This window comes from Phyllostomus discolor, chromosome 8, assembly GCF_004126475.2.
Source record: "Phyllostomus discolor isolate MPI-MPIP mPhyDis1 chromosome 8, mPhyDis1.pri.v3, whole genome shotgun sequence".
In the NCBI taxonomy this organism is placed as follows: domain Eukaryota; kingdom Metazoa; phylum Chordata; class Mammalia; order Chiroptera; family Phyllostomidae; genus Phyllostomus; species Phyllostomus discolor.
Genome location: NC_040910.2, coordinates 38,010,759 through 38,024,933, shown reverse-complemented (window position 1 = coordinate 38,024,933; position 14,175 = coordinate 38,010,759).

The window sequence follows — 14,175 nt, the reverse complement described above, 5'->3', positions numbered from 1 at the left end:
TGGAGGATGTTTTTGATGGGTTATACAGGATCCTGCACCTAGTGGTACCAATTTATGCCTCCATCGACATGTTTATGGTTTCTGTTTCCCCACATCTTCCTCCGGATACTGGATATTAGGATTTGTGTGGTTTATCGGTTTGACGAGACAGATCCTCACTATAGTAATGCATTGTTGATGACTCACATTGCCAATTCACATCCTTTGTATTTTTCCACTGGGGAGTGGTCTTTTCTTAATAGTTCATCAAATTCTTTACATATGGGCTTATAAATATTTTATATACTTATTTATAAAACCTTTTCTATATATAATTTATCATATATGTTACATAAATTTCTGCTGGTTTCTTGTTTGTCTTCAACTTTGTTTATCATCCTTTGGGCATATTCTCCCCCTCTCCCTTTAATTTACATTCTTATATTTGGTCAATCTTTCCTTGATGATTTCTACCCTTGATGATACATTTACAGACTTGGGCTGGAGAAGCCCTTTATGTAAATATCCACCTCCATTTTCTTCTTCTCCATCGTTTTCTTTCTATTTATATTAAATACCGGGTAAATTAGAAAGTCTAATTTCCACGTATGGTGGGAGGTAAGGCGCTACAGAAATCTTTATTTGTTCAATAACAAGCAAACCCCATTCCAGCACCGTATGATGCTTCTACATGGATCAGAAGCCTACTTATTTTTTTAAAAGATTTTATTAATTTTTTTAGAGAGGGGAAGGAAAGGAGAAAGAGAGGGAAAGAAACATCAATGTGTGGTTGCCTCTCGCACAACCCCTGCTGGGGACTTAGCCCACAACCCAGTCATGTGCCCCAACTGGGAATCAAACCAGTGACCCTTTGGTTCACAGGTTGGTGCTCAATCCACTGAGCCACACCAGCCAGGGGCCAGAAGGCTACTTATTTACACAGGTGTCTGTTTCTGGGTTTTGTAGGAGTTTGCCTATCCCACCTCCAGTTTTAATGTACCTTCCAGAGTTAGAGTAATTTTATTGTGTGGCAATATAAGTTCCTCATTATTATTGTTGTTTTATATTTTCTCAACTGCTCTAAATAGTTAGCATAGTAATATTGTACATGGGATAGTAATAGTATTATTATACTTAGAATCACATTTTGTTCATAGTCCAAGTGAAATTTAGAGTTACTTTAAGTTTTTAAGAAATTGCCTCTGGGATTTTGGTGAAAATAGCAAATCTGAAAAATAATATGGACCCAGGTTGTCACTCTGGGACACAGATCAGTCCCGGGAGCCTCGGGTACCTCTCCATTTATTCCAGCCGTGATGTCCCTTTGTCGTTTCCGTCCTGTGGGGTTCTGCACATTTTGTTTGTCTTTCTTTTTCTTGCTCATATAATTTTTAAAACTGAGCTATAAATCACCTGCCATAAAATCTTTAAACCATTTTAAAGTGCACAGTTGAGGCCCTGGCCAGGTGGCTCAGTTGGTTAGAGCATCATCCTGATACAGATTGCAGGTTTGATCCCCGGCCAGGGCACATACAAGAACCAACCAGTGAGTGCATTAATAAGTAGAAGAACACTTCTCTCTCTCTCTCTATCTCCCTCCCTTCCCTCTCTAAAAATAAATAAATAAAAATCTTTTTAAAAAATCAAAATGCATTTATAAAAAAAAAGAAAAAAGTTTTTAAAAAAAATATTAGCCCTGGCTGGCATAGCTCAGTGGATTGAGCTCAGGCTGTGAACCAAAGTGTCGCAGGTTTGATTCCCAGTCAGGGTACATGCCTGGGTTGCAGGCCATGACCACCAGCACATTGATGTTTCTCTCTCTTTTTCTATCTCCCTCCCTTCCCTCTCTAAAAATAAATAAATAAAAATCTTTTTTAAAAATCAAAATGCCTTTATAAAAAAGAAAAAAGTTTTAAATAAGTAGAACACAATTGATGTTTTTTCTCTCTCTCCCTTCCTATAAATAAATAAATAAATAAAGTGCACAACTGGATGAATCTTAGTATATCCTCAGAGCTGTGCAACCACCACCATCAAATTCTAGAACATTCTCATCATCCCCCAAAAAGCCCAGTTCCCATCAATAGTCACTCTCTACCCCCACCCCCTGGCAACCAGGAACTCCTTCCTGTCTCTGAGGACTTTCCCTCTTCTGGACATTTCACACCTTCATTCTTTTAAAGTTAATTTTTAGTTGTTTTTGGTCGTGACCATGACACCTTTTTTTTTTAAAGATTTTATTTACTTATTTTTAGAGAGGGGAGGGAGGGAGAGAAAGAGAGAGAGAGAAACATCAATGTGCAGTTGCTGGGGGTTATGGCCTACAACCCAGGAATGTACCCTGGCTGGGAATCGAACCTGGGACACTTTGGTTCCCAGCCCGCGCTCAATCCACTGAGCTATGCCAGCCAGGGCTTCATGACACCTTTTCCCATACTTTCAGGATGGTCATGTCTGGAACATAATAGGAAATCTCTTGATTTCACCATGGGTTTTGTAACTGGCATCTTTTCTGAATTTTAAGTTCATCCTCCTGCATTTTCTAAGCTGAGGTTCACACCTGCAGATGACATTAATTGAATATGGTCACCTTTTATCAGCAGAATAAATAGATATTATTTCTTTCTTTTTAAAGAAGATTTTAGCCTGGCTGGCACAGCTCAGTGGATTGAGCGTGGGCTGCGAACCAAAGCATTGCAGGTTCGACTCCCAGTCAGGGCACATACCTGGGTTGCAAGCCACAGCCTCCAGCAACTGCACATTGATGTTTCTCTCTCTCTCTCTCTTTCCCCCTCCCTTCCCTCTCTAAAAATAAATAAATAAAAAATCTAAAAATATATATTTAAAAAAAAGAAGATTTATTTACTTTCAGAGAGAGGGGAAAGGAGGGAGAAAGAGGTGGAGAGAAACATCTGATGTGTGAAACAATACATCAATCAGTTGCCTCTCCCACGCCCCCAACTGGGGGACGCCACTGGCAACCTAGGCATGTGCCATGACTGGGAATTGAACCAGCAACCTTTGGGTTCGAAGGCCAGCATTCAATCCATTGAGCCACACCACCCAGGGCTAGATACTGTTTCACAGATGATGATGATTGGCAAAATTAAGTTCAGTATTTTTTTTTACATTTTTAAAAGATTTTATTTATTTACTTTTAGAGAGAGGGGAAGGGAGGGAGAAGGAGAGGGAGAAAAACACCAATATGTGTGAGATTCAGTTGTCTCTCACAGGCACCCAACTAGGCACCTGGCCCACAACCCAAAGCATGTGCCCCGACTGAGAGTCAAACCAGCGACCTTTGGGTTCACAGACTGGCACTCAGTCCACTGAGCCACACCAGCCAGAGCAAGTTCAATATGTTTATTAAAAGTGTACACACACACACACACACACACACACACACTGTATTTTGCAGTGTATAACATTCAGGAAAAAACTTTTACTTTAATTTTTTCACTCAATTATTTATTTATTTATATTTAGAAATAAAACCAATTATCATATTCCAGCATATTATGCATACAGATATCATTATTGCTTTCTATAGTTACACTTTTAATGCATAGGCATAAATAAGAGAATTAAAAACATTTATATAGACACGAAGTTAGTACTATTTGTGTATAATGTGCATCCTTATTTTTCCCTAAAAAATCTGGCCAAAAAGTGCACATTATACATGGTAAAATACAGTGTGTGTGTGTGTGTGTGTCCACTAGTAAGATGCCCAACAGCCTGTACGTCCGTAGCTTTTAGATTAATGGAGGGACAAAGACAGGAAAACAGCCCCTACAGAAGACAGGAAGCCCAGAAACAGCAGAGGATTTTTCTTTTTAGGGATGACTATTTTAAGCACGACACAAGATTGGCTCAAGGAAAACGAAGCCGCAGCAGTCAAGGATCAGGGATGGCCTAAAGGCAGTGCACCTCTGCTTTTGTCAACAAAATTGTATTGGCAAAGGGCCTTGCTCTCTCATTGCATATCATCTAGGGCAATTGCTCTACAAAGCAGAGCTAAGAGGCTGGGGGAGGCGTCAGCCCCACCCCTCACAGCTGAAATAGCCACTATTCGGCCTTTACAGAAAAAACGAAATTGGCCAACCCTGTTACAGAGATAGTGGTAGATTCTCCTTTTGAAATGGAGAAAAGTCAAAATCCTAACACTTTATTCTGTTCCAATCGACATGGATCGTGGAGGTGGTTGCACAACTCTGCTAAACCCCTGAGCTGTGCACTTCCAATAGGAGAATCTTATGTGGCGTTACACCCTGACAAGCTGTTATGAAAAAGGCATAAAGAGTTCAAAGTTGATCAGGCAAAGTCATATCAATGCCAAGCAAACTGTGGAAAGGAGGGAAATGAAAGGTTAATACAGATGGAACAGTACACAATTCATTAAGTTTATTTACTGGCTATTTTAAAGCCTCGGCTGTTGTGGCTCAGTGGGTGAGCGCAGGCCTGTGAATCAGGGGGTCACTTATTGATTCCCAGCAGTCGGGGCACATGCCTGGGTTGCAGCTGGGTATCTGGTGGGGGTATGCAAGAAACATCCATGCATCGATGTTTCTCTCCCTCTCTAAAAAAAATAAATATTAAAATATTTTGTTTACCTTTTTTTTAGGATTTTATTTATTTTAGAGAGACGGGAGGGGAGGGAGGAAGAGAGGCAAGAGACCACATCGATGTTTGCCCCTTGTGCTCCCCGACCAGAGACCAGGCCTGCAACCCAGCATGTGACCTGACAGGAAATCAAACTGGTGACCTTTCACTTTTTGCTGAATGACGCCCAATCACACGAGCCACCCTGGTCAGGGCTATTTTAAAAATTTCTTACTCAAGGCTCTGTGGTATAATGGAGAAAGCACTGGACTTCTAAAACTTTCTTACTCCACAACTAGGGAACCTCTTTTTCTGCCAGAATACCATAAAAAACATTTGTGAAAATTGATTTTCTTTTTAATTAATTGTATATTCGACTCCATGAAAATGTGAAATTCAAAAACAAATTAAACCAAACATTGTACAGGTACATTGTACCTCTAAGCAGAACTCAGGAAGACTAGGACATTACTAGCCAGGGTTGAATAACTTTCGGCCATGGCAGGTTCGAAGCCTCCTCCCGAATCCCTCTGCAGAGAGAAAACAGTCCAGGCAGAGTTCAAGGGAAGGGTCCCGGCAGCAGGGTCAGAAAACCTGACAAGAAACATAAAGTCTCGACATCAGCTTCCTGAGAGTAACATAGAGGTTGCACATCTGTGTCTTTAAAAGAAGCTGTATTAACTATGTTAGTTATTATTTAGGAGGTAGCTGTAGTCATGGGCTACCACTATGGAACAAATGACCACAGGCAATATTTCCAACACACTGGCCACTGCCACTGAGATGGGCTAAGTTGCTGTCTCCATGCTGGCCATCCTCAAGGGAATTCCTCTCCCAGTGCCAAGTACATCAAGAAGATCCTGGACAGCATGGGCACCAAGGTGGACAATGACCAGCTCAGCAAGGTCATCAGGGGGCTGAACGGAAAAATCATCAAAGATGTCATCACCCAGGGTACTGGTGAGCTGGCCAGAGATCCTGCCGGTGGGGCTGAGGCAACACACTTTCGCCGTCTTACAGTTTCCATGGGCCAGGGATCCCCTGCTCAGGCTGCAGTAAAGGTGTCAACAGCACTGGGGTCTCACCCAGAGGCTCAACTAGAGAAGGGTTCGCTTCCAAGCCCTTGGCCTGGTTGCTGGCAGAATTCAGCTCCCTGCAGGTGCAGGACTAAGGGCCTCAGTTTCTTGCTGGCTGGCAGATGAACCAGCAAAACACGGCCACATGCTTAGTCAGAGCCAGCAGCAGAGAGGGAGCCAGAGGGGCATCACAAACTGATGTGACCACTGACCCCCTCATTGGTCAGACGCAAGTCAGGGGAGAGGACTGCACAAGGACCCGACCACCAGGAGGCAGGTCACCATGGCCACCTGAGAGCTGTCCCGCTGTGTCTCATTAAGTGGAACTGACACTGCCTGAGTCACACATCAGCCCCATTAAGTGACAGGAACACCCACTAGGCGGCTACTTGAAGACATGAAAGTGGTTGGAGTTACCCAACTCTAGGGACAGTGCTGCTGGAACATTCCTGATGATTCCTCCTGCTCTGTGTCAGGACAGTCTCTCTAGGCCAGTTCCCACCCTGGGCACTGCCAACGCTGGGCCCGGGTCACTCTCTGTGGGGCTGTTCTGGGCACTGTGGGGTGCTGAGCAGCCTCCCTGGACCAACCCACTCAATGCCAGGAGCACCCCCAGTGTGACAACCAAAGCTGTCACCGGACATGTCTGCAAATACAAAGACTCGGGGTCCATTCCTAGCACAAGATGTTGGTACCTCGCCCCTCCCACCGGGCATTGGCTGCCTGTGAGCACACGTTCTCTTACGCACAGACCACTGTCCTGAAGCTTCTTATGAGTAAGAAGCAAGAAGCAGGTGTTTCTTTAAATGCCTTGTTTCCTGGTGCAGATCCTTCTCAAAAGTGCAGTCTCAGCGTGTGCAGTCTTGGCATGCAGCTTTTGGTTTGTGTGTCACAGACTCTCAGGAATCCCTGACCCCTGCTTATTCACACAGAGATGCTCTCCTTCATAGCTGATCCAGGCCAGGAAATGTGCCAGGCACTGCAGTGCGTCGCTATTTGCTTTGTGTCCAGTTTTGGTCATCAGGACAGCAGGTTCCCCTCGTGCCCCCACAGCACCATGAAGCTCCTCCGGCACCGTGCGCAATCGTGAGCCTCCACCGCGCTGGGCTCTCACGAAACACCTTTACTGAAATATCACTGACAAGCCGCACGGTTCATCCGTTTACAGTGTACAATGCAGGGGCATCTGGTGCACTTGGTGTTGTGCACCCACCACCTCCATCTAGTTCCAGAGTGTTCTCACCATACTAAAAGAAGCCCCAGTCCCATCAGTAGTCACCTCACCCCCTCCCCAGCCCCTAACAACCATGCACCCACTTCTCGTCTCTGTGGGTTTCCCTGTTCTGGCCATGTCACAAAAATGGGATCACACTTTGCATCTGGCTTCTGTCACTGAGCATCATGTGTTCAAGGTCCATGCACATTGTAACGAGTGTCAGAGCTTCACTCTTTTTCATGGCTGAGCGATATTCCAGGGTGTGGGTGGTCCCATTGTGTTTGTCCACTCACCTGTGTGATAGGCCATTGCCATCTGTGGCTGTCCCCAATCGCATGCAGAGTTCTGTGCCTTTGTGCCAGGAGCTGCTGTCTTTTGAAGCCTCTGTTTACAGGGCACTTCTGCTCACCTTCTGATGCTACCACCAGCCACCACCTGGGGAGAGAGGAGGGGTGTGATCCTAGATATTTCTGGAGCCATCTGCCCTTCTTCCCAAACCACAGAAAGCAGGTGAAAAACAAAATCAGGTATCATGCTCTGCCCTGCCCAGCTGGATGGGAATTCTGCTCCCAGGAAGGCCTGCCATGCTGGAAAATAGCCAGAAACATTTATGTCCACCCCAAGCAGATGGGGCACAGTCTCGTCCCCACACCCAAGCTAGCAGGTCACCGTCGCTTTGTTGCCAGGCGTTGGGGATCTAAGTGTTTATCAGATGCCAGGGTTGACCTGAGTTTCACATGGGTGGCATTGGGCCCCTGCAGCACCTAGTTGGAAAGGGGAGATGGAGTCAGGCACACTCACTCCTGCGCCTCCAGCCCAGGTTTCCAGTGCTAACAAAGTTGCTGGGAACTTCTCCTTCTCTGGGCCCTGATCTTGCCCTCAGTGACACACAGGCCCCAAGACTGGCTGGGACCCCACAACAAGGTCCCTGGTCAATCATGAGGTGGCCCCGAGCCCAGAACCCCAGCAGACACCATGCATCTTTTGCATCTTATGTCCTCCCACTGTGTGACCCAGGTGTGCAAACAGATTTCTGTCGGTTCCTCAGGCTCAGCTCTGAGATCCATCATGAGTTCTGGCCACATAGCCAGGCTGAGAAAGGACAAGTATCCCACTAGCAGTCCTGCAGGAAAGGTGCAGACCGAGTGGAACCATTTCACTCCCTGTCAAATGACCATCCTTGTCTCTCAGTCCAGTTCCCAAAAGCTGCCAAGGAGCCATGCCTAGATGTTATAACACCAGCAGAAGACCTATGTACCCTCATCCCTTGGGATCACCCTGCAGAGATGACACAGTGGTTTTCTGGGGCTGCTGTGACAAATCACCAAAATTTAGTGGCTTAAAACCACACATATGTATCACCTCTTATCTGGAGGCCAGATGTCCTCACAGGGCTAAAACCCAGGTGTGGACAGGGCTGGTTGTTTCTGGACGTTCCAGGGGAGAATCCATTTTCTGCCTTTTCCAGCTTCTAGAGGCTTCTAGAGAAGGAAGTGGCCCCTTCCTCGATCTTTACAGTCCACCCCAGTGGTATCTGCACAAGCTCCAAAGAATCCTGGACATGTGGGCAAGCTTCCCACTGGTCCTGGGCCCTGGGGAAATGTGGAGACCACCAACATCTCACAGCCTACCCAGGCCAAAGCCAGCCCTTCCCAGCACAGCTGCTGGGAAGCAGAAGGACTGCTTCTGGAACAGCTGGAGGCCATGGCACCTCGGAGGCATGTCCAACTGCGTGCGTTGCAGGGCCGTGGTGAACGTCATCTATTGTGGGTCAGCGGGGGTGAAGACACAATAATGTTCAGAAATTAGGCCCTGGCTGGCATAGCTCAGTGGATTGAGCTCGGGCTGGGAACCAAAGTGTCCCAGGTTCGATTCCCAGCCAGGGTACATTCCTGGGTTGCAGGCCATAACCCCCAGCAACCGCACATTGATGTTTCTCTCCCTCTCTCTCTCTCTCCCTCCCTCCCTCCCTTCCCTCTCTAAAAATAAATAAATAAAATCTTTAAAAAAATTACTTAACACTAATGGGCGCTTTCTCTTTCATTTCACTTTATTTTGAACTAGTTTTAGACTTACAGAAAGGTTGCAAAATTATACTGAGAGTTCCCGGATGCCCCCCCAGTTTCCCTACAGCGAACATCTTACATCATGGACGTCCTAAGGAACAAGGATCAAAGCAGGACACCCCGGGTTAGTGGAGTCCAAGGGTACTGGGGTGGTGGTCAATGAGGGGGCAGGAGGGAGGGCCACAGGGGGAAGCTGGTTCTGTATCCTAAAGCCTGCTACAGACCTGGAACACTATGGGACTAATTGATCCTCTCTTCCCCAAATCTCTGGGCCTTGCCACCGCTCCAGATGCCAGCCCAATTCCCTGAAGCTAGCTTTAGCAGGGGTCTGGGCCTCAGGCAATCTCCATTCCCTACAGGCCACACTCGGGGAGGTAGTCCAGGCTTGGGACAGGGAGGATGTAGGAGAGAGAAGAAGAGAACCTGTCCACAGTGGGGGGACATTGTGGCTATGGCCATAGACCCCTGGAATCCACAGGGTCCTCGTCACCACTATCCCTTGGCTTTACGCAGTTACGACAGAAAGCCCTTGGTGATAGCGCCGGGCATTGAGACCTGAGACCCCGTGGATCCAAACTCCCCACCTCTCCGGGTGGGTAAGAATCCTCGTAAGGGATGTTCCCTGGCATGGGGGAAGAGGGATGGGCGCAGGGGCCCAGGCCTGGAAACAAATCCTGACCCCCACCTGTCATGAGGCCTTCTGACGTGCGCGCTCTCGCTAAAGCCGAGGGGCGTGGTGACTCCCAGGGGATGGAGGGCACCTCATGTCGTCCAGTTGCACACAGTGGCGCTGCATTAATGCAGGGGCACCCTTCGGGGAAGCCGCGGACTCTGAATACACCGTCCCTGCGACCTTGTTATGGGCACCTGGGGAAACTGAGGCTCAGGGAGCGCTGTGGACCCGCAGGCTTACCCCCAGTCGTGGGCAGTTCCTTCCGCACTGAACCAGGGTGCAAACAGAGCTCAAAAAGACGAGTGCGGTCCCTTTAAAAGAGGCGCGGCCTTACTGGAACCGCCCAGCCAATAACAATCTCATTGGCTACAGAGCCCTGGGCCCTGCGCCACATTCGTTGACGCAAACACGTTGCTCCGGCAACCGCTCCAGCCAAGGGACAGGATCTGCCCAGCGCCAGAGTAGGGGCACAGGGGGGTCCTTAGGGCTCGTAGCCCGGACGAGGGAGTCTCCGGCCCCCACGCTGGCGCCCCCCGTCCCCCCAGGGTAGCCTGCCAAGGCTACGTGGATGAAAAGAATGCGCCTCGGGGATGGCATGCTTGGCGCGGGTCACGGCGTGGGAACAGGCTGGGGAGGGCACTGCAGAGAGCGGGGAGGGTTCAGAGGCGCCGGGTCACATGCCCGGCAGCAGATCGGTTCGAACATTTAGCAGCACAAGCATATTCATCCCTGGGGGAGGACATTTCTGGAGCCTAGTTCCTCCACCCTCGGTGGTCAGGAGCAACCCTCTGCCTCTGGTCCTAGGGGCCTCTGTGGCAACTTGGAAGGTCCAGCAGTCCAGGCTTCTAAGCCTCTCCTGTCCCCTGGACACCTTGCCCCTGTCTCCTGTCCCATCAAGGGACCCTGACCAGGAAACCAGATTTGCCTCCAGGCCTGGCTGGACTTGCCTCATTTTGCTTGTCTGCAAAGTGACAACTCTGGGATGCTCTGGGGTTAGTGCCAGTAGGACAGCTGTAACAAATTACCACAGATTTATGGACTTTCTTTCTTCTTTTTTTAATCTTCACCCAAGAATATATTTATTGATTTGAGAGAGAGAAATATCAATGTGAGAAACATCGATCTGTTGCCTCCCATATGCACCCTGACCAGGGATTGCACCCACAAACTAGGTGTGTGCCCTGATCGAAGAGGAGCGAACCCATAACCTTTTGACCTTTTAGTGTAAGGGACAACGCTCCAATCAACTGAGCTGGCCGCAGCCAGGATAGGGATTTTTTTGACATGTATTCTATGACAGTTCTGGAGGTCAGAATACAAAATGGGTCTCGGGGCTAAATCCAGGTGTGGGCATGGCTGATCCTTCTGGAGGCTCCGGGAAAATAATTTCTGGCCTTTTCCAGCTTCTAGAGGGGCTGCATCCCAGGCTCACGGCCCCTTCCTATGTCCTCACTATCAGCAGTGCCACTTCTTCCATCTCTGACTCTGACCCTCCTGCCTCCCTCTGGTGAGGACCCAGTAATGACACTGGGCTGGCCCCCAGGGAATCCAAGGTCATCCACACATCAGGGTCCTTGACTTAATGCTGCCTGCAAAGTTCCTCTGTCTCGTATCCACAGGTACAGAGACTGAAAAGGGGATGTCTTTGGAGGATGCTATTCTGCATCAGGGCATAACTGAGCTTCCTGAAGCATGAAGCCAGCTATGCCCTCTGCCTGGCCCTACGTGGAGTGTTGTTAGCACAAACAGAACTCAGAGCCACTCCAAGCCCTGGCCTGGCCTGGCAGAAAGCTGACCCTGGCCCCTGAGCCACTCCTGGAGTCAGCCAGCAGGGAGAGGCGCTTGGCTGTGAGATAAGATTTGGGTGCAGGTGAGCTGAGTGGTGTGGCCTGGCCAAGCACAGGGCTTCCTCCACATTCGCCTCCCTTTTTCTCTTGGCCCCCAATACCCATCCAGCCACACTCTGGTCTTCCTCTCTGTCCTCTGGTTGTGCCCCTCCTAGGACCTGTACACATGCCGTGAAAGCCTCCACCCTCTTCAAAACATGATGCCCCAGGTCACTGTTGGGGAGCAGGCTGTCGGGGAATAGGAAACCTGGCTCCCCTGAAAGCCACCTGAGTGTCCAAGGCCTTGGACATGGTAGAAAGCGATGACAAGCCAGTGCCCCATCTTCAGTCACTGCCCAGGGCGATGGGCCTTTGGCATCTTCTGAACCAATCCTGACCACCCCTGACCCTTGGGTTCTGGTTGGACTGACCCCTGAGAGGGAGGACTTGGGCAGTGCTACCCCCCCTTTCACAGTGGGGTGGGCCCCAAGCCTGCAGAGACAACCAAGCCTGGCGGGCTGTGCAGCCTGGAGCTCCTGGCCACCCCCGCCTCTGCTTTCCTCGATCCTTTTGCCCCCCCCCCCCCCCCCCCCCCAAGGAGGACTGGAGCCCTGGCTCTTGCCCCAGGACTGCTGAGCCACTGGAATGGAGTTGGAGCTGTGAGTCAGCCAACAAGAAGAGACACTTAGCCAGTTGCATCAGTGTTCCTGCCTCGTGGTCCCACTGCCAGGGGCCCTGGCCCCTGACCCTCCCTTATCTAGGAACTCCTGGGGCTTGTAGTTCCTGTCCCTGGGCAGGGGCGGGTCGGACAGGTGAGATATGCAGAGGATGGATGAGGGATGCAGGCCAGGCTGGGTTGCCAGCCCAGGACTCTGACCCCACCCCCCCCATACCCATCATAACCACTCCAGTCTCTAGCGCTGACCCTGATTCTAGTTAGAAGCTGGGCCGGGATCTGGGCTCCTTGCCCCTACCACAGCAGCTCAGCGCTAAAGGGCCAGCCCTGTGACCCTCTGAGCCTCAGGTGTCTGGCTTTGAGTGGAGGAGAGAATGACCATCCCTCAAAGGCGCAGGCTTGTGAGGATACTGCAATGGTCCCAGTACCAGCCCCATAGCACCCAACCCCACGCACGGGCACCCCTGACCTCATGTGTACACACACCGAGCAGATGCATGCACGTTCCCCACACCTCCATTCCACTCTCAGAGATGCACTGGCTCAGTGCCTCTGTGAACATGCACAGACACACACACACCCCAGCCTGCTCACACTTGCATACACATCAAACTGGTGCCAGTTTTTTAATGTTGGGGGACAAAGGTCTTTACTGTCACTCCCTGGTAGGGTTGCCAGAAAAAATACAGGCACCAGTAAATTTGAATTTCAGGTAAACAATGAATAATTGCTTGAGAACATATTTATACGTGGGACTCATACTGAAAAGTTATTCACTGTTTATCTGAAATTCAAGTTTTACTGCCATGCTCTGTTTATGTGCTAAGTCTGGGAGCCCTACCTGCTGGTTGTGGAGGCTCTGGTCTGCCTGGGATTCCCTAGTCAATACCCAGGAGGTGAACTCTGAGCCCCGACTGAGCCCCCGACTGAGCCACCAGGAGACCAGGGCTCAGTCCAAGTCAAAGTGGATGCGCCCGGCCAGCCTGTCTCCTCCTGGCTCAGAGGAGGCAGAGGGAAGCAGAGACCCCAGAGCTGGCAGTCAGACCTGCCTTGTGTCTCCTCTGGGGTTTTGGGATGATCCTACGTGTGGCGTAGGCTGAGAGTCACCCTGCAGAAGTGAGGGGCTCAAGGGCTGGCTGGAGGTGGACAGGGCACCTCCCAGAGAGCCAGCTCCCTACACCTTTGGCCCAAGGTTTGCCAAGTCCCCCTCCATGACTGGGGTGGGAAAGGCATTTACTGCCAGTCTCTGCTTTTCCTGGCCATCACCTCCCAGAAACTTATTCCTGCTCTGGGAGCCTCAGGCTGGCCCCTGGCCCCCCAGGACAATCTTGAGTCCCCCTCCCAGGTGGCCCATTTTCCATGGCATCCTTTGGTGGGGAAGTATCCTTGTCCTGGGGCCTGCCTGTCCTGCCCATCAGCCCTGTCTGGACCTGCCTCTTGCTGACTTGTCACTGCCCCGGCCTGGATGGAGGAAACCTGCTGCCCGGAAACCAGAAGGCTTGAGAGTAGGGGCCAGGCTTCCTGCCTCACCTGCCTGGCAGGTTCCTTCCACCCAGGGGCAGGTTGGATCTACCTCCCAGAATTAGGGGAGACCCTGGGGGCCCCAGGAAAAGCAGACAGAGTGGAAGGACCAGCTGTGCCCCAGATGTACCTTCCAGCCCTCCCATCCTCCCCAGACCCTAAGAACCCAAACACCTCCGGGAGCTAGGCCTGTAAAGAGGCGATCCTCCAGGAAGTGGCAGGTATTGGCTGTCTGGGTTGTGGTGGCCAGCCTGCATCAGGACGGACGCGTGAGACCTAAGAGCCAGCAGCAGGGCACAGAGGTCCTTCTGCTTTGCTGTTTCCCGCTAGCATCCCCCCTCGCCCCAAGAGCAGGCTGGGCTGGGTGTTGTGCCTGGCTGTCTCACTCAGGCCAGACAAGCCCAAGGCACCCCACGGTGGCCTGCACCAAGTCAGTCCAGTGCTGCCCTCGTGCTTCTTCTACAAGTCCCATGGAGACTCAAGGATGGGCTGGCACCACCACCGGTGCTGGAAGAAAGGAAAGCTTGGAATGATCCTCCC